Here is a 26139-nt window from a genome sequence, read left to right on the forward strand (position 1 = left end):
GCCCACCTCTGGGGTTCGTTTAGGCGGCGCTCTGAATCCCCTCTCCTTGTGCGCCGCGAAACAAAGAGGCAAGAAAAAGTCTCTTGCCTCTTCAGCAGCTGCAGACTATTTCCTGGACTCCGTCCTGGCTAGCACCGAAGCCCGAGCCTCAGCTCCCAGCCCCGCCCGCCCTGGTGGGTGAGCAGACAAGCCTCTCAGGCTGGTGAGTGCTGGTCGGCACCGATCCTCTGTGCGGGAATCTCTCCGCTTTGCCCTCTGCACCCCTGTGGCTGCACTCTCCTCTGTGGCTCTGAAGCTTCCCCCCTCTGCCACCCACAGTCTCTGCCCACGAAGGGGCTTCCTAGTGTGTGGAAACCTTTCCTCCTTCACAGCTCCCTCCCACTGGTGCAGGTCCCGTCCCTATTCTTTTGTCTCTGTTATTTATTTTTTCTTTTGTCCTACCCAAGTACGTGGGGAGTTTCTTGCCTTTTGGGAGGTCTGACGTCTTCCGCCAGCGTCCAGTGGGTGTTCTGTAGGAGCAATTCCAAGTGTAGATGTATTTCTACTGTATCTGTGGGAAGGAAGGTGATCTCTGCATCTTACTCTTCCACCATCTTGCCCCGAACCCATCATCATCTTCCTCTGTAAATAGGATAAATACCCAACTTTGCAGAATTATTGTAGGAATTATGAGACACACATTTTTTAAGTACCAAACATCATGCCTGTCATATTGTAGATGCTCAATAAATGCTGATTCATTGTTTCAAATTTGTCCCTTTCAGCAGTGTCAATGACCTTTATGGACTGGAAACTGATAACAAAATTACTTGTGTAAGCTAGGTGCAACTTAGCCAAAACTTAAATAAGTCTTGAGATATTACTGATGCATGTGATCCACAGAAGCTTTCACCTCTGTGGCCAAAAGTTAACTGTTTCCACCCATTAATAAATATATCTCTGCTACTTGTGGAGGCAGAATATAATGATATAAGGCATACAACAAAAAGAAGAATAGTTCTCCTTTCAGAGAGGCAATGGAGGCAATTCTACAACTTCATCAGCTACAATCATATTTCAGAATAATATCATTGGAAGAAGTGTCTCTCAAGAATATTCCACTCAGGTAGAAAAAAAAAAAATGAAAGTATATCTGTTTATTCAACAGATAATCATTGAGTATTGATAATCATCAATACTCAGGCATTGCTTCAGACACTGGAAACTGCAAGGAAATAAAAAGCCAAACGCAAACCAACCCCTGTCATCCTAGAATTTATATTTCAGAGGAAGAAAACAGACAATTAAATAAACAGATATAATATGTCAGGCTCTATGTGCTATAAAAAGGTATAATGTTTGGAGGATACTCAAGATGATAGTTGGCAGAGACCTGGAGTAAATAAGTAACTCTGCAATCATTTAGAGAGTGCCATCCCAGGCAGAGACAAGAGGCAAGACCAGGACCGAGAGATGGACAACGTGTAGTATTTTCTCTAACTGGTAAAAAGGCCAGTGCCCTAGAGCTCATGGAAATGGGAGGAGAGTTATCAGATATGAGGTAGGAGAGCCTTTGATAAAACTGATGACAATTAGCTATTAATGATAGTTATTTCTTACTGTTGATGATTAGATATCATTTTGAAAACAATGGAAAGCCATTGGAAAGTAGTAAATGGAAGAGTGAAATTGTTTACTCAATTTTCTTTAATTGAAGGCCTCAGCTGCCTGTGGTGAATAATTACAGAAGTGAAAGTTCTAGCACAGGGACCATTTATGAGTCAACCCCAATAATACAGGTGTCAGACAATGATGAAGGTGGGGAGGAGCAATCAAACCTTGTAAACATTTTTGAAAATAAAACTCAAATAATTTACTGGTTTAAATTTAGCCTAAACAAATAAGGAACAGAGGGTTTTTTTTTAAGAATTAAGTAAGAAAAGGAGCAGGTCTGTTGCTTACAGAAAAGTAGAAATCAGGACTTTGGTTTTGGATACATTGATTTTTTAAGTTACCCAACTGGATAAGCAGAGTAGGAAGTAAGATACACAACTCTGGAATCCAGGGCAGAGCAGGGCCAAGTAGATTTGCAAGTCATCAACACATAGAGAACATCTGAGGCCTCCAGCCTGATTGAGCCTGGATAGATGAGAGAAGAAGTCTGTCCTGGGGACCCTCCAGGGTATGCCCGTCAGGATGTGAGGAGGCACTAGGAAAGGGAATTAAAGAAGTGAGAAAGTTTGACTCTCTGAAAATATATTTTCATTATAAATTATTGTGAGAATTTGTGTTGTCTGGTAAAAAGTGGAGGAAGAAATGATCAAATTTTGGGTTTTAAGATAGAATTTGAGGAATGGAAGTACAGAGAGCAATTATACTACATTTTTTTAAAGACTGATAGCATATTTATTTATTTATTTATTTATTTATTTATTGAAGTATAGTTGCTGTAAATATTATATAAGTTACAGGTGTATAATATAGTGATTCACAATTTTTAAAGGTTATACTCCTTTTACAGTTATTATAAAATATTGGCTATATTCCCTGTGCTGTACAATATATCCTTGTAGCTTATCTTATACATAATAGTTTGAACCTCTTAGTCCTCTACCCCTATACTACTCCTCCCCTCTTCTCTCTCCCCACTGGCAACCACCAGTTTGTTCTCTATATCTGTTAGTCTGCTTCTTTTTTGTTATATTCAGTAGTCTGTTGTATTTTTCAGATTCCACAAAAAAGTGATATCATACAGTATTTGTCTTTCTTTGTCTGACTTATTTCACTTAGCATACTGCTCTCCAAGTCTATCTCTGTTGCCACAAATGGCATTATTTCATTCTTTTTTATGGCTGAGTAGTTTTCCATTGTGTATATATACCACATCTTTATCCATTCATGTGTTGATAGGCATTTAGGTAGCTACCATATCTTGGCTATTGTAAATAATACTGTTATGAACATTGGGGTACATGCATCTTTTTAAATTAGTGTTTTAAAAACACTAATAATAAACTTTTAAATGTTTTTGTGCTAAAAGGGAAAAGGGAGGTAGGGGAGTCGCTGGAGGGTACACAGAGTCAAGAGAACTTTACAATATGCTTTGACATTACAGAGTGTTGTATGATAAACAGAATGATTCCTTAAAGAGGGACTATTTGATAACTTAGGTGAGAGAAGATATAACTTTTGGATTGGATATGTTATATATGAGGGAGACAGGATTCAGGGAGATATAGGGGTAGAAAGTAGGAGATATAGCTAAAAAATTCAAATATGTGTGTAGATATGGGGGTGAGAACATGTAGATATTATTATCAGAAAGTTAAAATGTGGCAGAGAGTTGGAGGTTTGAAGAGGGAGGAGGTGTAAAATCTCATTTGAATAAGAATAATCTAAGGAAATGAGATGCAATTGTCTGCCATACAACCCTTTATTTGGTGACACAAATTTAAGTTCCAATCAGCATGGCTTTGTCATTTTTCTACAATCTTGTTTAGCTGCCTAGATGCAGATTCAGAGAGAGCTGGATTTAACCAGGAATTCATGAAGGGTGATAGGAGGGTCTGAAATTACAGACATATTCATAACAGTTTTTGTATTGGAATACAAGTTGGAATTCTAAGCAACTTAAAAGAGAGGCATAATGACAAAATATAATGAGGCCTCTGTACTCTTAGTAAATCATATTTTTGTTACTGTGTAGGTACATACGTGTTCAGTAACAAATGTATAGTAAATATCTTCAGTGTAATTCAGAGTTGAAGCATTTTGGGTAAGGCTTTATAACAATATCCCATAAATTATAATACTGCACATGTGCATGTTATTAGGAAAAACAACCAGAGTTCCCACAGGTGGTTTTTAAGCATCACTACCAAATATCCCAACCTGGTCTGCTCCAGACACATAGGAGTTAATTTACTGCTAAGAAAATAAATGGAGCAGCTCTAAAATGCAGATGCCCAAGCATCACTGCTATCTGGAATTTCTTTAATATTCTTATATCCCTTGCTGTCAAATAAACCACATTTCACATAGTTATTTGAGATTATGTTAATCTTTCATAACCTAGGGGATGGGCTTGAGGAACAGAACAATAAAAGCTGGCTGGTTCAATGTGTTGGAGTTTCTTATGTGGTCAAATAATTTTGGAATTGAAGAATGAGAGGGGATGTTTAGAAAGACAAGTGGCTTTGGAGGAAGAGAGGAAGACTATGTTTGAAAGTGAAGGGGCACATTCACTGGTAATGACAATTCTACAATATAACAATAGCATCAGATGGCAAAGAGGTGAAAGAGACTATTGGATGTGAAAAGTTCAAGAATGGAGAGGTATTAAATACAGAATGGAAACTGGATGTGAAAATTCCATGAGCAGATAAAGCCATTTAAGCCATGTAAACAAAACTAAGTCTAGCTTATTTCATGAACATAAGTGAACCTTAGGTTATTTCTTATAAATGCCTCCGATAACCATAAAAGAAATTTAAGTCATCTTCCTAAAATGGTGTAAGATAGTTACTTTTAAACAATCCCCTGCCATCTGGAAACCTCCATTGTAATAACCAATCACTGTAAAGGTTAAACAACTTCCTCATTTTCACTTTATAAGCCATCCTGTAATGTCAGGTCCCTGAGTCTCATATCAGTTTTGAATGTGAAAGCTCCCAGTTCGTGAACTTGTTATATGCACAAGAAACTCTTACTAAATATTATTTATTGATTTGATGGTTTTAATTTTGTTATTTCTGGATTTTTGACAGAGGTTAGGTTATAGTAAGGATCAGTTACAAAGATATTGAAGTCACCAACATTTTGATAGTAGCTTTTTTGAGAGTAATAATGAACCATATTTTAGAATAATTAGAAGGAATGATCTAGTATTTCTTTTTATGACTCTAGCAAAGAAGGATGACAAGGGGTAGAATCTAATAACATTGTTTCAATTCGGGGAGTGAGGATTGAGTATAGAAAATCATTTAGAAATGGCAAAGACTAGCAGGGAGATCATCTATGAAATAAGGAAGGCTGCAGAGAAAACAGACACCATTGGAAAGGACTCTAGAGAAAAGAATGCTCTAAGGGAAAAGAAGATTTTTAGTCAGAAAAAGATATTGAAGAAACTGTTCAGAAAGGAATTTGAGAATATAGAGAATTTTGCTGCCGGTGGTCCATAAATTACAAACGATTCAGGGGAAGACTTTGAGGAGTTGAGATGGTGAGTGATATGGGAGTTGCAGGGAATGCACAAACCTTATGATGAAGGGGAATTTTTTGGAATTCTTGGGCTTCTTATGATGACTGGAATAAAAAAAGACTTAAAGGTATGATGGGATTAGACTTTTGGTCTGTTCTGTGTATGTGTTTATGTACTATATTTATAAGGAATTTCTGATATCACGGGTTAGATTCTTTGGGACGCCAACTCTGAGAATGAGATCAGAGTGTACAACATTTCATCCCTAAGGGTCAAAACCTGTGGAAGTGAGGGGAAGGAAACAGGATTGGACAAAAAGAGAAGCTTGGCTGCAGTGTAGGTCTACCAAATGCTGTACAAATGTACAGCTGTATGAACCCTCAATATTATCTAGAGGTGGGGGGAGGGGCCAGGCCGTTATATCTGACCCTCTCTTGGTGAGTCGTTGAGTGTGAGGCTGCCCTGGGAAGGGGGTGTGAATTGGGCTAGGCTAAGCTATCCCTGCAGAAGGCTGACAGCTGAGGGCCATGGGCTGGCAGAATGTCCAGCAGCTGAGGGAATAAATTCTTTCTCCGGAAGGGAAATCTGGGTGGGGCAGCATAGCATCCGGTTCAGCTTATTTCACTGGGTAATTCCCTACCCGTCCTTCTGGGTGTGATGAAAAAAAAGAGAAAGGAAAATGGAAAACTGAATACTTGCAAATTGTGACACCAGGTTAATAAATGGCAAAACTAGATTCAACCTGAATTCCTGTTGGTTTTGAGGTTTGCATGAGAGAGAAGTATCTTCACTGATAAGTGTGTTGTAGAACTACTTGTTACCACGTTATTGGGAAAAACATTAGGTGACAACAATTAAAAATACAACTCATCTAAAACTACAATTGTATATTTATGTTTTCACCAAAATTAGAAAAAAATTATGTGAATGTAACTTTGATTTTAGTATTAACACAACTCTGTCCCCTATTATACCTTTACATAGTTTTTCTTTATTACGTTTTTATTTTGCCTTTATCTGACTCATATAAAGTTATTCATTTATTGGAGCTTCTATCTGTTGGCACCAATAACTATTTTTTTCAATGCTAAAAATGCAGTTTAAAATATCTTTAAGGTTGATAATTGTTAATGACTTCCAGATGCTAATTATTGGTGAAAATATGGTCCAAATGCTACTTTGTATTTGCACATCAGAATTCATATATTTAACAAAAGGAAAATAAAATGTTGAATATCCTGAGCATTGGATCATTCTGCAGATTGCAACAGACATTAGACTGCTGTGTGTTTATATACACTTGTGTTTGCATTGCATGTGTTTCCTGAAGAAGTAGAACATAAAATTTAAAGAGATGAATCACAATTGTTTAATTGTTCTAAAATACAGAAAATTACACTTATTAATTTTCTCTTTGATCTTCAATGAAAATAGCATTTAAAATTAAAATTGCTTTCTGAAAATATTCCAGAAAAAATAACATCAAATTTAGCTTCAAATTTTCTATGGAAGGTGTTAATATAAAGCAAAATGAAATTTTCATTTGCAGTGAAATATTCATCTATCTGAATGAACTTTTCAGCGAAACAACTACCCATTAATCAGCGTTGTTTCTGAACATCTGTCCAAGTTGGCTTGTTATACATTAGAGTTTTATCCCTGCCTACAATTGAGGTTGCAAGCCCATCTTGTGGCTATGTTCCAGATGCTCGTTTTCTGGCCTCGGCCTCCCATGCTCCCTTTGCTTTAATTTCACCTAATCAAGGTTGGTTCTGTATTCCCTATCTGGATTTCCCTGCTTGTCTCAAGCCCTTTGGATCAACACGACTGTTAAGGTTTTGTCTTCTTTTGGTTTACCCCAGATGCAAATCCCTCCTCTGTGCCCACAGTTGGCCCTGTCAGTTTGGACAATAATTTTTCATTTGTTATACAGGTACTTATTACTAGCAGTGACAGATGTAGACAAAATTATTTCCCTCAGGTTATGGGAATGATGGTGTGACAATAAATCTTCTGATGGGAAATCCTTCTCAGGTAAGTTTTAAGCCCATGGGTCCTGACTCTGAACAGCAAAATTAAAAGTAGAAAGGCTTTTCCCTTTTTCAAAAAATGTTTCTTATGTACTGATTTTTCTGAGATGATCTATAATTGAAAATAACAACATTGGCAATACTTTGGGTATTGTCACTGTTGCCTTTGCTTGGGAAACATTTTTATTAATAGGAACTAGGACTTATTTAATAGTTCAAAATCATGATCAAGGATTTTAAAGGTTCTCTTTAGATCTCTAAATTTTCTATATGTGGGAATAATGCTGTAATACTCTTTGAAAGGCTAGAGAAGACATTCCTGAGGCTAGAATAAAAATAGCTAATCTAAACTGGGAAGTGCTGTGGGTAAAATACCAGTTCCATTCAAAGAAGTTCTGGACAAAGACCTCATAGAATAAACCCAGATTCCACCTTTTATCAGTTAAAACTCCCAAGCTATGCTGTTACATTTAAAGAAGTGAGCTACCTCTCTGGTCTTAGGTTAACTCATCCGTAAAATGAGAACATTAATATCTAGGTTATGGTTATGAAATGTTATAAAAATATATGATATAGTAGATAATAAATTTATCTTGTCGCTTGATTCATAAGGGATGTGGGATATATTTTAATGTTCATCCCTTTCATGTAATAGCTGAGCAACCCCAATGAATAAGTTATAAAATGCCAAAATATTGAAAGTTAGAGAGGTAAAAACACTCAGAATACAAAGAAAGGCATTGTAATTGAGGATAAATCTAATTAAATGGCTAAGTAAAAGTGCTTAAGAATATGAGGCAAACCATGAGGAGCAAGTAATGGCTAGACAAGGGGAGGGAAGTATAAAAACAGGGGAAAGTCAAAGAAAATGGGAGAACACAAATTTAAACATTCAACTCTTACTAGAATTCTAAATAAAGACATAGCTTTTTCTTAGTATTCAGCCCTCTAAGTTTCTCAATAAAATATTTTGATAGTTAACAGAAAAGTACAGAAGTTTAAAAGTCATTGTATTATCTAAAAAGTAAAATCTATTAATACCATTGCTATCTAAAGTTTAAAAAAATCTTCTAGAAATCCAGTTTCCTATTAACACAGACAGACATAGATTATTTTCTTTTTTATGATTCACATTTATTTTGTATACCTGTCAAATGTGTTCCTTTAACCATAGGCCCCTTCTGCTGCACCAAGTGACTTTCCACTTGGAGGTAATGTCTGCAGATGCTCGAGTTGTCAGGACTACTATGAAAAGGTATTTTCAGGGTGTCATTCGCTGGCATTAACTTATGTTGTGATATTTTCTGCATGTTGATCTCACAACTTGCTTGATATGCATAACACTTTGGTCTGTCTTCAAAATTTGTTGCTTAAGAATGCCCTTGTCTCCTGTCCTCTAGCTTCATGCAGTGTTGGGATGGTAGGTGCATTATTCTTGTTGATAGGTTGCTGAATCTCTTGATAGGTGCTATGAATTTGTATGCTCATTTTGGAATACAATCTAGTCCTTCCCAACTGTCAGTGACTAAGCTCACTGACACACATTATCGAGAGCAAATGCTGTATTTAAATGTGTATGTTTATTTGAATTAGAGAAATTGCTCCATTTTTTGTTACTTTAACTGGACACATTGCTGCCCTAGGCAAAATTTCTTACTCAAAAGTATAAAAGAATAGATTACTGGGAGGCAAGTACCTGTATCTAAAAAATGTTTTGCATAAAATTTGGTTATCCCATTGATGTGTGTGGCACCAAATCACTTAGCAATTGTCAGAATTTTCTTTTGTTTTTTAGATAGTTACTTATTAATAGTTTATACTATATCATGTTTTTCTCTTCATTTTATTCTAGTATATTTTCTTCTTCTAAAATTTTACTATCACACACCCTGGGTTTTCTTTAATGCTATGGGATTTTTTCCATTTGGTTCAATTGTTTATATTCTACTTGCCTGTTTTCTAAAGGTGAATAATACCTGTAGGTAATGTAATTAGGTAAATCAGTGAGAGAATGAATGAATGAATGAATGATTAAATTAATTCTTGAATGACTACATCCAGACCTATGATGTTCATCATAAAATTGCTAAGTCAGAAGTTAACCCCTTGAGTAGATAAGCTCTATATGCATTTTTATAAGGACTTGAGCCAATACGAATTAATTTCATGGTTTTACCATCATTTTAATAAACAAGATTCTGAAATGACTAGTATAAATAACTTCAGATGAAGCTTTGAACTGCAGGCAACATTTGTTCTCTCCTTCTGAAGTTCAGCAGGCATCCTTTTGACTCTGAAGTCTCTACCCTCTTAAGGAGAAATGCAGCTTGAATTCATGTAGCAGCTAATGTCGGGCACCACCAATTTAATTTGTTTAACCACTTAAGTCTTGCTGAATAAACCTAATACATGGGATCAGTCACTTGTCAGCGGGAAAGGATACAATATGAACACACGTGTAGCACTATCAGCCCTTAGGTAATAGTCTGAGTTACGCACTCTGCCTTGCCCACTGGGTGGCAGAACCAGTGAAGCATTCTGCCATTGAATTTCCTGGCAGCTAAAATCATTCACATACTACTCAGGACAATTAGCCTTGAGGATTTCTTCTGCTACTTTTCCTTAAATGAATGCATCCTTTTCTTTTTAAGATGGTTTTTCTCCCAGATTTTTAAAGGCACTCATTTTACTTATTCCATTGTCCTTAAAAGAAAATAACAAGATGATGCTTGTTGACCCCTAGAGGAATGTTAAATAGGGCCTTTTCATTGGTATTTAATTCCTACTTGTCAACAAATGCAAATATAGGATAATACATTTGATTTTAAGACTAGAAAATTACTGAAACCACTGAATTTTCAAAACATTTGTTCAACTCTTTCTCACAATACACCAATTTTGGAAAATACGGCAGATTTTTTATGTTCTCTAAAGCATTTCATTAAGTGTTTTATGGCTAATTCGGGTAGTCTGAATGAGAAATAAAAAGTTGATCAACTTCATAACAGTTATCAGGTATAAATTCTAACAGAGAGAGCCTAACACTGTGATTAATTAAGAAAGATTGGCTTATATCTGATCAAAGGAATTCTTCATTCTAGAATTGTTAAACCTTTTGTTACCAAATATATATCATTTTAAATATGAATTTGCAATAATTAACATAGCTGAGAACTTGAGGGAAATCATGAACTCTTAATTTTCACTAAAGTATACATTTTGTCAATCCTGGCTGTGACAAATTGTCTATGGATAATTTTGTCAACTAATTGGAAATAAAACTTGGGATGATAAGTATTATGACTTCTTCTTTCAGCTTATCATAGAGAGAGAATATTGACTGCAGTTAGATAGAAAGGTTTTGTCTTGAATATGGCTGCACAGTTCTCCCAGTTTTTTCTTACTTTCTTGTACAAACAGACTAAATAATTCATAATGAAGTGTTGGAATTTCTCACTTGAAATTGAGATAGATTCTGGATAATTTTCCAAAATCCATGTATTTACCAATCATGTGTGGCTCTTCTGAGAGGAAGCATTTAATTTCTTGATTTTTTTCACCTCCCTTTCCCTGATACTTCAACTGGAAAGGTCATACATTACAGTCAATTTAGTTACAGTATGTTGGAGCCTCCATCAGCCTGGATCACTGACTCATTGCTAAGAAAGCTGTGGCCCTGGACATTTTCTAAGCCCACAACAGACTTTAAACCACTAAGAGATAAACATTTAAAAAAAAAATACGACTAAATTTTTGGACTTTTGTATATGTGTTTCTGCAACATACTTTATCTATTCTGACTGATAAACTACCTATCAACTCTCTCTCTTTTTTTTAGTTTTATTTTTTTGGCCTTGCTGAGAGGCTTGCAGGATCTTAGTTTCTTAACCAGGGATCCAACCCAGGCCCATAGCAGTGAAAGTACCAAGTCCTAACTACTGGACCACCAGGGAATTCCCTCAACTCTCTTTGTATATGAAGGTTTTTATTCTATAGGGATAAAAACAAAACAAATATGACATTGTTTTCACAATAATTGGGAATTTTATTAGGAAATTCCACCCTCCCCCTAATTTTACCAGGATATGTTTCAAACAGAAAAATATGGCTCCGGTTATTAAAAATTATTTACAGCTGTATATACTACCAATATTCAAGCACATGAGACATCCTCTGAATGTCATTGCTGATAATATTAACTTCCTCTCAATATGGCAGAAAGTAGTAGTGCTTGATAAGCTATCCGTTGCAATTTAACTTGCACGAACAAGTCGATTTTTTAACACTAATTCTGATGTATTTGTTTGAAAAATACCTTTTATCAAATCAAGTCAATTCTCAGTGATTCCTCTTTAGATGACTTTAATCTTCTCATTCATTCATTCAGTATTCATCAATATTTTATTGAGATCCTCTTATGTATCAGGATGTGTTTGTAACTCAAAATACAACAATGAAAAAGATTGACAGTCTCAAATTTCATGTGCTTGTGTGGAAAGTTTGCCTTTACATACCAGAGCTGTGCCAAAGCATTAGAACTTATTGCAAGCACCAAGAGAAGGAATGACCACCTTGAGAACCCACGAGTTTAGGCGGTAAGAAGTCATTCACCTGGCCCTTAAAATAATGGTTTTTCTATTCACTGCTTCTGTACACACAGATCTGAAGCATTTTAGAAGCTTCAGCCATCTATTATTGGGAAAGTTTTGTAATCAGGATGTTGCTTTGGAAAGCTTTCAATACTCATTCATTTTCTACCCTAGGTAAAACTGAAATTACACATTAAGAACTCATTATGCTTTCAAGGGACTGCGTTACAGTATATATTCAGTCATTTCCTGACATTCTCTTCCTTGAATTTTATTCTGTCATAGTATTAAATTGTTTGTAGTATCCTTTTCCATTTGTCTGTATTCAGGTTATCATCACTTGTTCTATACTTCTTCTTAGGCTTTTATCATCTTAACTTTTGAATCTCATCTCTATGTGCTCTCTCACTAGAAGTTTTGCTTAAACAGATAGGAAGGGCTAGTATCCTTTGCTATATTGCTATTGACCCCTGAGTATACCTTTATCACAACACTAATATATATATGAACTTATTTATTTACCTGCTTATTATGTCTTCTTAGATTATAATAACTTTAGAAAAATCATTTTATTAAAACTATCTTCCTGTTTTCAATAATGAGAATGCCTAGGCATAACTGTCAATCAATAAACATTTTTGAGCCATTGCTTGATAAAGTCCTTGTTCTATTAAAGGTAAAATATTATCTGGGTACAACAAATTCCAAGGCCATAATTGTCATTCATATATAGAAACTTTAATATAACCAAAATACACTCTTACCGAGTTCTGTTATCCTTTGAAAGATGCTGTAGTTGGGGGTGGAAAGGATGCCTATTGCAATAATCAGATCTAGTCTTTAGTGTCTATGTTTAGTAACCAATCTTTAGAAATTATGAAAAAAACACTACTTGGATTTAAAAATCTTGGCAGCATTACATCTGTTTATGGTGTACTTTTTGGTCATATATTGCAAGAAAGACTTAACTGGTGAAAATGTTAATTTGGGGAATTAAATTTAGGTTGTGATGAAATGACAGCAGTAATAGGGAAGATTCATCATAGTATAGGTTATTACTTTAGATGGATAATAATGGATAGAATGGGAAAGCTTTATAAAACCTTAAGGGACAGAGGTAATTCACAGGGACTGGTATAAGAAACAGCCACCAGAACAGAAAATCCTGGAACCTGTAAAGTATGACATCCCTCAGCAGGTAGTAAATACAGAAATATGTATTTAAGAGATGTGGAATTTAAAACAATAAAATTTATTTAATAAGTTAATAGATAATTATGAAAGGGTGTTACATTGTGCATGTGTGCGCACACGCGCGCGCACACACACACACACACACACACACACACACACACTACCTTGTGAGTATTTCAAGGTGGACATCAACCAATCAGCCAAATGTTTCTTGCTCTGAGAGTAAGGGAGAATACTGGGCAGTATGGACTATGAATGTCATTAGATCTGTAATTTCTTATGCCATCTCATTATTTATTAATTTTGGGATGTGGGGTAAGAATTTATGTAGTGACTTAGTATGTTTTTATGGCAAAAATGTAAACTAATTTTTTACTTAAATTTATTGTTAGCCTGTCTTTTCATTTAATTCAAAGGATACAATAGTACCAACACCGAAATATGAGAGCTAAAGGAGAGGTAAATAAGTCAAACAATGGGTATAAAATTTCAGTTATGCAAGATGAATAAGACCTAGAGAGCTGCTGTACAACACAGTGTATATTGTTAACAATATTGTATTGTGTGCTTAACATGAGATCTGCCCTCTCAACAGAATTTTAAGCGTTTGTCTTCATCCCTTCAGGCTGCTATAACAAAATTACATAGACAGTATGACTTAAACAACAAACATTTATTTCTCACAGTTCTGGAGGTTGGGAAGTCAAGACAAGGCACCAGCAGATTCTGTGTATAATGAGAGTCTGCTTCCTAGTTCATAGATGCTGTCTTCTTACTATGTTCTTATATGGTAGAAGGGGTAAGGGAGCTCTCTGGGGTCTCTTTTATAAGGGTACTAATCCCATTCATGAAGCCTCCAACCTCATGACCTAATCATCTCCCAAAAGCCCTACCATCACCTTAGAAATTATTATCTCAACATATGAATTTTGAAGAGACACAAACATTCATATAGCAGTGTTCTTAATAATAAAATTAAAAAATCTACCCATGTATTTAAAATTTGACATAACTCTTTTTCCTGCAGATTTCTAGATATTTGAAACAACATTATTTTGAACAATTATATTGTTTTGTTAATTTTTAACCATTCCATACATAAACTTAATAATATGTAGTAATGTTAAAATATGAATCCTGTGGTATAATTATATATTCACCAGTCATAAAAACAAGAGTGCTTTATTTTCACTTTGTTTGAAAACATATATATGTGTATATATATACATATATATGTGATCCTTTTTATTTTTCATCAGAAATTATATTACTATGATGATATAACTTTTTTAGTCATTGATTTATATTGGGCATATCATAAGACTGAAGGGAAAATTATTACAAAAATTATTTCTATTTGAAATATGCAAAATAACTCTAATTTTTCTCATTTTACTCAAAAATAAAAACTCAGTTTAGGTAAACAAATTTTAAAATCTGCTTAATTTTGCAATATTGAACAAAAACATTCTAAGCAACATGATAATGATATGGTATTTTAATGTTTTGAATACAATAACGCCTCCTATTTTAAGTATTTACAGTGATAAATGCTTACCTTATGTCTTTTATATTCACATATATGATGTTATACTTTCATAAGGCTATAAACTTTATTATTCTAGAAATAACTTTTATTTTGAGTAAGTTTATTAATAGTAAATAAAAATTACACCAATGAATAATTCAAAGAAAATATCTTAATGGAGCTATTAGGAAATAATATTTGGAATTGCATTTTTTCACATGAATGTATTATAGTAGAAATGCTGTAATATTTCATATCACAAGATTCCTATGAAATTTTGAAACTTGGAAAATCTTCTGAATTACAGATTCTGTGTTGCATATTTGTAATCAAACTTTTTAAATTGATGCTATTAAGATATGTCAGCTTGACACAGTCTTTAAGCCAGTATCATATATATAAATATAAATTTTGAACTATTGACAAAATTATTCCATTGACCTACATAAAACTATCAGCCCTGAAATGTTTTTGTATACCCCCAAAAGATATCAAGGAACATAAAGTAGGGATTGGTAAAGAAGGCATTGTTTCCATCAGTTAATTATCTCACATTTGAGAGTGTATTTTTCTTTGACTTCCATTACTTTATCAGATTTCTCTTGTTCCTTTGTTACTCTTGCTAGGAGTTTCTTTTGGATGAACTATTCTCTAAACACTTAAAAACATTTACCATTCCTCATGCAGGGTTGTTCCACTTCATATATTATCCCTCTGGAAGATATCACACATTTTCAGAGTTTTAATTACTATATCTATAAGATTGAAACCCTCACTTATAACCTCATACATGGCTATTACCATGAGCTGAAGTTTCCTATCTCTTGCAGGACACTTCTATTTGAATATTTTATTCTCAAGTCAAAAGCATATGAAATCTAAGTTAAAATTTTCATCCCAAGCCCACATCTCCTTCTCTTTTAATATTCTGTTAACAGCTGTGCAAAATCTCCTCAAGGGTATTGTAGGATCTTGAAACATCATAGAGTTAAATCCTCCACTGCTTTTAATTTCTTCTTTAAGCAGTCAACAAATTCTTTCATTGTTTTTTTTCTTTTTAATGCTTCTTGAACAGTTCTCATGCCACTAACTAAACTAACAATTTTAATATACTATTTTACTTTGCAAAAAACCATTAATAAGTATCTAATGCTTATATAATAAAGCTAAATTTATGAAGTATAATTTGAACCTAATAGGATAATGATAAGTAATTTTCTCCCTCAGAGAGTAGATGAGAACCCCAAATCTGTGGTGAACACTTTTTATGAAAGTGACAGGTCAACATAGTCCAAAATCTAAATCATTGATAAGGAAAACATTCAGTTATAAGAGATGTAGATATTGAAAACTGAAAGTTTAATTTGCATCAATATATAAATTTTAGTTATTATGTATATGAAGCACACTTTATTTATTGTTTAGTTTATTCCAAATATAATTTTATTAAGAATGAATTATATGCCAAACACTCTTCTAAGTACTGGTGATATTATAAAACTGTGAAAACATAAAATCTTGTCCTCATACAGATTACATATTTCAAATTTCTAGAAATCAGGCACATTTTTAAAAACTCATAAAGACAAACATTAAATTCATTTTCAAGCTTCTATAATATGAGGACTTTTTAAGTTCTAGTTCATATTTACAATAAGAAAATACCAGGACCGGTAGTAAGTACACACATAACCACATGCACATACATACGTGTATTATGTATTTACTTGTGTGTGTGTATTTACTTCTTTATATGGTTAAAATTTTATATCATTTAAATTTATATTATTTTAATTTTATAATTTTACATTTTGATGTGAGTGAATTTCTATAGCAATGAAATTGTTTCCTAAATTATACACATTTATGTGTTACAATCATTCTGAAAGTTTGTTCTTTTATAAAGCTGAATAATATTGAGATAATGTTTTCAGTTTAATTCCTTTTGTGGATGATGAAGGTTTACACAGAGAAAATTTTCTTTTTAAAGGCAAAGAATATACAAATACCTGTATATCATTGATTATAAAGAAGTAGGCCAAGAGATTCTGCTTAACTTGGTGGACTTCAGAGGATTAAAACTATTGGGAAAGTAATTGTTCTAATGATAGTGGATCATTGCTTTCTTCTAATTGTTGAATAAAATACATGAAAGGAATACTGGTAAGTAAAACTTTTTCAAATTCAGAATATAGAACTATAAAATATGTAAAATGAATTTTAAGATTATTTTAAGAATCTTAATCTTAAATCTTAAAATTTTAAGATAATCATGTCAGATACAAACACATTGTAATAAAATAATATATATATCCTAATGGCAGAAATTGTAACTTAATTTTCCTAACATCCATGTGCACAATACTTTTCACTATAAATGCACACATCAAAACTAAATAATAGAATGCTAAAGATAAATAGTACATGTGCATGTATGAATATTTTACTAGAGCCTCAATTTTGTATTAGACCAATTGCATTTAAAAAATAAAAGCAGCATATTATTTTATAATCCCTTAATTTATGATAGCCATAGCTTAGTCAATTTTAGGTAGTACTAAATAAAAAATAATGAAACACATTTCTAATAAATCTATAATAAAGAAGAGAGAAGAGAATTCTCATCTCGCTATTTATTGGTCAAACTTGTAAATTGATTCTGAACAATAATCACCTTCACAGGAAATAAACTAAAAACATATTTTGTAATAGATTTTGTAGAAGAATATTCTTTTTATTTTTAAAAGGACAATTTTTTTACAGCAGTTTTAGGTTCACAGCCAACTTGTGAAGAAGGTACAGAAATTTACCGTACATACATAGCCTCCCTCACTATCAACATCCCCCACTAGAGTGCTACCTTTGTTAAAATTGATGCACCTACATTGACACATCATAATCACGAACAATCCATAGTTTACACTAGGGCTCCCTCTTGGTGTTACACACTCTGTGGCTTTGGACAGATGTATAATGACATGTATCTATCATTTTAGTATCATATAGTGTGTTTTTCTGACCTAAGAATTCTCTGTGCTCTGCCTATTTATTCCTCCCTTCCCCACAACCCTTGTCAACCACTGATCACAGTTTTGCCTTTTCCAGAATGTCATATAGTTGGAAGCATACACTATGTAATCTTTTCAGATTGGCTTCTTTCACTTAGTAGAATGTATTTAGGTTTTCTCACATGTTTTCAAGGCTTAAGGGCTTATTTGTTTTTAGTGCTGAATAATATTCCAATGTCTAGATGTATCATAGTTTATTCATCCATCCACCTACTGAAGGGCATCTTGGTTACTTCCAAGTTTTGGTAATTATGAATAAAGATGCTATAAACATCTACATGTAGGTTTTTGTGTGAACGTAAGTTTTCAATTCCTTTGGGTAAATGCCAAGGTGCTCAATGCCTGGATCATATGGTAGGAAGATATTTTGCTTTGTAAGAAATTGCCAAATGTTTTCTAAAGTGCCTGTGCCATTTTGTATTCCTATAAACATTGAATGAGAGTTTCTGTTGCTCTACATCCTTATAAGAATTTGGTATTGTCAGTGTTCTGGATTTTACCCATTCTAATAGTTGTGTAGTAGTATCTTATTGTTTTAATTTGCATTTCCCTGATGACATATGATGGGGAAAAACTTTTCATATGCTTATTTGCCAGCTGTCTATCTTCTTTGGAGAGGAGTCTGTTAAGGTCTCTGGTCCATTCTTTTAATTTGTTTAATTTAGACAAACAATGGAAACTAAATTCCTTTAAATAATTATAATACTTAAAGTGAGAATAAATTAAAATGTTGGCCATTGAGAATTCAGACACCACCTAAAGAGTAGATAGGAGCACAAAGAGAAGATAACATTTGCCACAACAAATACTTTTAATATCTTGGGAATGAAGTAAAGTTTCTAAAATGTCATTTAAGTTTGTTAAAGTAACTAGTGCATATTTTCTTATGTGTTGAACAGTTTGATGCAGATTTATTACCCTAGCTTCTGGGAGTACTCTCAGCAGATAAACTTCAGCAGCTATCTACCCTTTCAGTGTTTGCCTTGGTTGAAAAGCATTATCTGACCCAAGGTGCATCCTTCCAGGGTGACTCATATCTATTGAATTCATATCCATGTGGGACTGGACTCTGAGCGTGCTTGATCAATGGTTACTTTTTGGTCCCTGAATGTATAATTGGGATAGAGGTACTGGTAGTTGATGTCACACCCGCACTGGGTCCTTGGTTTATCTGGTAAGGGCTACCATACTGAGGAAAGCCAAATAGAAGCCTCTTAAAATGTCCCTCTCATGAAAGCCAAGGTGGTAAAGCAAAAGTCAATATCACTTTCTTGAGAGGAGGGTGATGCACAAATGAGGATCATCCTTAAGTATATGAAGAATGCAAGACTAGTGGTCCTTGTCATATATTCATTTAATTCATCAGTAAATGAAGGACTATTGTCTCAGATACTGGGAGACTTGTTAAAAAAGCCTTTAGCCATCAGTCTCTGTAGGTTTTTCCTAAATTCTAAGAGTGGGACTCCTGTAGAACATAATCTAAAACATTTTTGGATAAGAAAATGCTGAGAACAGGGGTGTGCGTGTGCGTGTGTGTGTGTGTGTATTCATATATATATATATGAAACCTTAATCTAGTGTTCAAGGTACAAATTTATCCAAGTATATAAATATTTCTATAATTATTTTAATAAAAAGTGCATGGTATATATTAATGAAGTACAACTGTTTTAATAAATACGAACTCAAGCCAATGTGTCTGAAAAGCAGGTGTATTATTTTACCACCTGCCAATGACAGTGAAAAGAGTGGAAAATATATTGGAAAAATATGTTTTAACATGTTAAAACCTAAAATAACATCACTGCTGCTATTAACTTGTACCTGGTAAACCAGGAAATCATAAGCAGGATGGTAAAAAATACAGGCTTACCTGGTTTAATTACTCTTTGCAGATATTGAGTGTTTTTTTTTATGAATTGAATGTTTATGGCAACCCTGCAAGAGCGAATCTATGGGCGCCATTTTTGCAATAGCATCTGCTCACTTTGTGTGTCTGTGTCGTATTTTGGTAATTCTCACACTATTTCAAACTTTCTTCATTATTATTATATTTGCTATGGTGATCTGTGAACAGTGATCTTTGATGTTACTACTATAACTTGATGAAGGCTTAGATGTGGTTAGGATTTTTCAACAATAAGAATTTTTAAATTAAGGTATGTACTTTTTGTAGACAATGTTATTGTACACTTAATAGACTGTAGTATAGTGTATACATAATGTTTACATGCACTGGGAAACCGAAAAACATTTGTGTGACTCACTTTATTATGATATTCACTTTATTGGGATGGTCTGGAACTGAACCTGTAGTATCTCTGAGGTATGCCTGTGTCATATTTGATTAGATAATTGGCACATTAAGGATGTACCATATTTATAAATTGACAAATATGAGAGACTGTCATAGATCCCATTTGTGGCACATCAAATAAAACAAATCCAGACTTAGATAAGGAAAAACTTTAGTCAAAAGGATCATTGTCATAAGGGGAGATGAGGAGGCTATTGCAGTAGGGTGAATGTCCTAACCATAAGATCTGCAAATGTCTCAAAGGGCAGGTAGAAAAGGGCTTATCTTTTCTTGGGACAAGCAAACAAAGCTAGAAAGAACCAGGTGTTGTGGAATAGCTGGTGTTATTGGACAGTTGATCAGGAAATATCTTTTCCTGAGATCAGCTGACTTTCAGGAGGGCCTTTAAGTGGAAGCTGTTATATCCTCTATTGTTCAAGGATGGGCCAAAATTCTGGGGCACGGGGAGGAAAGAAGCTTAATGACAGTTCTAAATCAGATATTTTGTCCAGATTGGTGTGTAGGTACAAACAGTTCAGCTAATCATTTATGAGGCAAAGGACGCTGTGGTTTTGGGAGCATTTTAGCAAAAGTCATCTAGTTTCCTGGTCCTTTACTGACAAACAAACTCAAGTTTGAAAATACACACACACACACACACACACACACACACACACACAAATATATACACATTTTGTGTCATAAAAAAGCGAGAATTGGTTTTGGAAATATAATGATCTCAGCTGTGATTGAACCAAATCTTAGGATTCCTTTAAAAATTCACCAAGAAAAATTAAAGCCATATGAGTAAGCATAGTTGAGAGTCAACAATGTCATCATCCGTGTAATCCTATGTATCAACTTCTTCAGACAGATGAGAGATCATGTCTTTTTCCTTTTTCTCTCTCTCTCTCTCTCTTTCTCTCTCTCTCTCAACTAGCCATTTCTCTAATATACAGAGGTGTCCTACGTTATAGCAAACTCTTTCCTATACTCCACTGACAAGCCACTCATGATTCTTATTTGTTTTTATTAATGTGAACTGCCTTAGTTCTTAACCAACCATGATAAACTATTCATTTCCTTGCTTCTGCTTGATCAATTATGTTTCAACAATAATAACAACACACATTTAATATTTATTATAGGTGCCAAATGCTATTCTAAGCAATTTATATATATTAACTCATTAAATCTTCACAAGAACTCTGTGAAGCATTTACTCTCATCTATGTTTTACAGATGAAGAAGCTATGGTGCATAATTTATGGAAGGTCACTCAGTAATTGGTGAAACTCAAATTTTAAAATATGTAGATTGCACCAGATTTTTTACCTATAACTGCTACACTACTGAGCACAAGTAAATTTTATCTATTAAAGAAGAGATCAACACAGCAGATGACAGTTTATCTTACTTAAAAACCTCAGGAAAACATAAATATGCTTTAAATATACCTTATTTCATACATGTCCTCAGTTCTCCTCTGCCTTCATTTCTAAGCCAAACATACATATCAAATATTCCATATAAAAGTAGTTAATTATTTTCTCCATAATGGTTATATAGAATAACATGGATCTGGTATATTCCACATGCCACTAATTTATCAATTCTGTTATTATTTCCCTTCAATTTTGTCTTAAAATATGGTAAAATTCATTAACATCTTTTATTAAATGTCTCTGGATCAATTTCTGGGGCACACCCTTTCCTAGAAAATTATTTACTGTCAAGAGTAGCACCCCAGATAATGAAGAATTTCAGACCTGGGATCTCTCTTAGTGTGCAGACATTATAAGATGGAAACGGCTGATGTCAAAATGACAAGAAATGTACCAAACACATTTAAAGTCAATGAAATGAAACATATGTCCCCAAAAAAATATATCCTCTGAGATTATTTCTGATCATTTGAAAGTATGACATATGAATTTTGAACCTTAGCTGTGAGCTAATAAAATATATATTTGAAAGACCCTGCTAAAATAGAAGTTACATAAAGACAGGAAAATCAAGGACATTGTAACTTTAATTAATATATTTAAATCATAAGTTAGAACCTTAAAACCCTAAAATTGAACCCTGTTCAATTTTTCTCTGACTTGCTTTGAAATAAATTAAAATATCTGGATTTGGAAAATAATTGCCCTTTGTCTTGTGTTCTAACCCATTTAGTTCTGCTGTGTTCAAATAACACACTTTGAATTATTTAAATTTATTGAGACTCTTATTGCCCAACAGTTGGTCTACCATGGTGAATTAACCAAGTGCACTTGAAAATAATGTTTATATTATGTTCTTGTTGGATGTAGTGTTCTATAAATGCCAACTAAGTAAAAAAAAAAAAAAAAAAAAAAATTCTCCCTGTTATGCACTAAATGTTTTTGTCCTCCACCCCAATCATATGTTGAAGTGTTAAGCCCTAACATAATGGTATTTGGAGATGGGGCTTTGGGGGATATAATCAGAGTTAGATTAAGTCATGAGAGTGACTTTTGTGATTGGATCAGTACCCTTATAAGAACTGGAAGACGGATTGTTCTTTCCTTGCTATGTGAGTATATGGCTATCTGCAAGCCAGCAAAAAAGCCTCACCAGACTCAGCCATGAAGCACTCACGTCTCAAATTTCTATTCTCCACAACTGTGAGAAAAATGTTTCTGTTATTTAAACCACCAACTCTGTAGCATTTTGTTATGGCAGCACAAACTAATATATTAGCCATCAATTCAATGTATGTGCACTCTATCATGAAATAATGTAATCAACAGAATTAAAATAGATTAGAACTTGAGATGATTACACGTGAGTATATACTTATATTTATTTGTATAGTTATATCTATACCCCTTTTATTCAATAGATGATTTATAATTCACAGTTATGTAAATTACTTAGATAATTATATAATATACAGTATTCTTAATATATACAGCAAGTATCTACAATATCACCAATACAGATTAGTAGAAATTCTTTTTGTTTCTATGAAACATAAATTGACAATACTTTTTTATCTTTAGGTGATATATCAATTTCAATCAAATTACATTGAAATTAGTAGTATTTTCCATCTGATTTCTTACCATAAGAATATCATTGCCAAAAAAAGGTTGTATAGATATTCTAAGACAAATCTGAGACAGAAATCTAAGATTCACACACACTATTGTAACATTTTTGGGCGAGTTACACAAAACCCATTTATCAATTTTCTAACCTTCAAAATGAAAAGTAAGTATAATTTTACCTATTTCCGATTGTATTAAGAAAGGATTAAAGGTAGATAATGAATATTTGTGATAATAATCAAGTTACTTCTACCATTTTTCTAACTGTTTCTTTCCTCTCTTTAGCTCAGTATTCAATGTTGCAGAGGTAAGCTTTCATATAGCAAGAATGCAATAGAAGAAAAAATAACTTTACTAAAATCGATTATTGAAACAAACTATAATCATACATGAAACGACATCTTGAGCATTTGCATTTTACAGTCATAATGCCTTCTGCCTAGCTTCTCAGCTAGTATTGATAAATTTTAGAATGAGAAGATTTACGCTGATTTCTCAATGGAAGATAATGGGAAACAGTAATCCCCACTACTCAGACAATGTATTCAGAATGACACTGGAGCAGTGGAGTAATCCAGGTTTCAGGATGTGTCTAGGTTTGTAGAGTGAAAGGAACTTAATGGAAAAGGGAAATCATGGAAAAGGTTCTGTACCCAGAGAAGATCATGTAATTTGGGAGAGGGAGATGGTAAGCATCCCAAAGGAGTCTTATGATTATGACAAGGCCCCCCTACATATAGTTTTGTTTCTTGTGCACTGCAACTATTTAGAAGGCCCCTTTAACACCACAGACTAAATTCTAGGTAAGTATTAAATAAAGATATAAATAAGGTGAAGGAGAAATTACAGGTGATAGTATCAAAGGAAAGTATTTTTCTGTGAGGTTGAATAATTGATGGCATTGGGGCATTAAAGGGCATGAGCAGGAAAGATATATGGTGGTTGAATAGTGATATACCTAAAATCAAGCTTATACAGGGATTTCCTTTGCTGTTAATAACATGTCCTTAGGGATGACCAGGGAAGTGAGCAAATGAGGCAGAGTGGATGACAACATTATTTAATAAAACAATGAGAAGAAGGAGAAAAGGAAGAGAGAGAAGGAAGAGGAAAAAGAGAAGGAAGAGACAAAGAAGGAGAAGAAGAAAAGCCAGGGATTTTGAAAAATCAATTGGATATTAAAATTGGTAAGAATTATGAAGAAATGCTAATGGAAAATTATAATGAAGCAGAGATAAAATTATTGATCAATAAGGAAAAATGACCCAGTTTTCAGTTGATGAATCTTTAGGAAGGCTTTGGTATGTTGTAATAAATTGGATACTCCTTATTACTCCAAATTATTTGATGACGTCCCAGCAAGAAGAATGTATAATTGCCATTTGCCGTGTGACTTCCACTGTCTCTCTCAGTAGGAGAAAAAAATCTTCCCAACCCATAGAAGTCAAGTTGAGCTATGTGACTAACTTTGGCTAATGGGTTGTGAATAATAGTGCTTAGAGCTCCAAAGCGATAGGTTATTTCTAGTGTTGTGTCTTTCCCTTTAAGTGAGAGAATAACATATTTCAGATCAGAGCTATTATTTCAATGTCAATTTAGAATAAAAACTAGGAATATAAAGACAAATTAATAAATCTTAGAAAAGATATATTTGAAAACTCAAGTTAACATAAAATTTTATGGTGATTATTTTTCCCTAAGATAGGGAACAAAGAAAGGATGTCTACTCTTGCCACTTCTACTTTGTTGAAAGACTTAGTGAATTATATAAAAAATAAATAGCACTAGAATTGTAAAGAAAGAAATTGAACTATTTTATTCACATGGAACATAATTCTATTCATAGACCATGCAATGGAATCAAGAAACATACTACAAAAACTAAAGTAAATTTAACAAATCCATGAGCTACAAGCTCAATATTGGAAAATTAATTATGTTTCTATATACTAGAAAGAAAGTACTATAAAATGACTCTCAGGGAGATATTGACCAGGTAAGAATGAAGTATACTTTCTGGGGGTAATGGGACTATTGTATAGCATAATTCACATGATGGTAGCATAGGTAGATGCCTTTGACAAAATTTGTTGATATTTTACACTTAGTATGGTCTCATTTTACTGTAAAATATACCTAAATTATTTTTAAAAATGAGTTTTAAAAAATCAGCGGAGTAAAATAAAATTATATTAAATAAAGTGACTGTTTATTATATTAAGCATAGAAAATAGATTAGAAGTTAATGATCTCATTTACAGCACCAAAGAAGAAAATAAAATATTTTGGTTCAAATTTAACAACAATATCCAAGAATTTGATAATGATAATTTAGAAAAATTTTTAATCAAACTGAAAGAAGATTTGGATGAATCAAAATATATACCATGCTCATGTTTGGTACAAACGCACAGACCTCCCAAAGACCACCCTATTTGTCCAATAACATTTATTTTAGAACTTGACAAAAAGTACAAAAACTCATCTTCCTGGAAAAGTAAATATGTAAGTATAGACCACAAGAAAATTCTGAAAAAAGAATAATACTGAGGGACATCTGGATTTTAAAAGGCAATATTAAACTGTTACAAATGCTTCAAAACATTTCTAACATAATAGTTTATGGGGTGACATGATTAGAAATTATTGGGTTTTTAATTCAATTTTACAATATAATTATACAATAGGGTTAAAATGTATTGATAATATGTTTTACATTTTACCATGTTTTACATTATATCCTCAGAGCTTATTTTTCTTATAGCTGAAACTTTGTACCCTTTTACCAACCTTTTCCTATTTTTCTCACCACCCTGCCAGACCCCGGCAACCCATTTTCTACTTTCTGTGTGTATGAGTTTCACTTTTGAAAACCATTTTTTAATTGAAGTATAGTTAATTTACAATGTTGTGTTTCAGATGTACAGCAAAGTAATTCAGTTATACACACAGAAATACATATATATATACACACATATATAGATTCTTTTTCAGATTCTTTTCCATTATAGATTATTCCAAGATACTGAATATAGTTCCATGGGCTATACAGCAGGTCATTGCTGTTTACCTAGTTTATATGCAGCAGTGTGTTTATGTTACTCCCAGATTCCTAATTTATCTCTGCCCCTCCACCTCGTATCCCCTTGATATTCATAAGTTTATTTTCTATGTCTGTGTG

The sequence above is a fragment of the Balaenoptera ricei genome, chromosome 18 (genome assembly GCF_028023285.1).
Source record: "Balaenoptera ricei isolate mBalRic1 chromosome 18, mBalRic1.hap2, whole genome shotgun sequence".
Classification (NCBI taxonomy): Eukaryota; Metazoa; Chordata; class Mammalia; order Artiodactyla; family Balaenopteridae; genus Balaenoptera; species Balaenoptera ricei.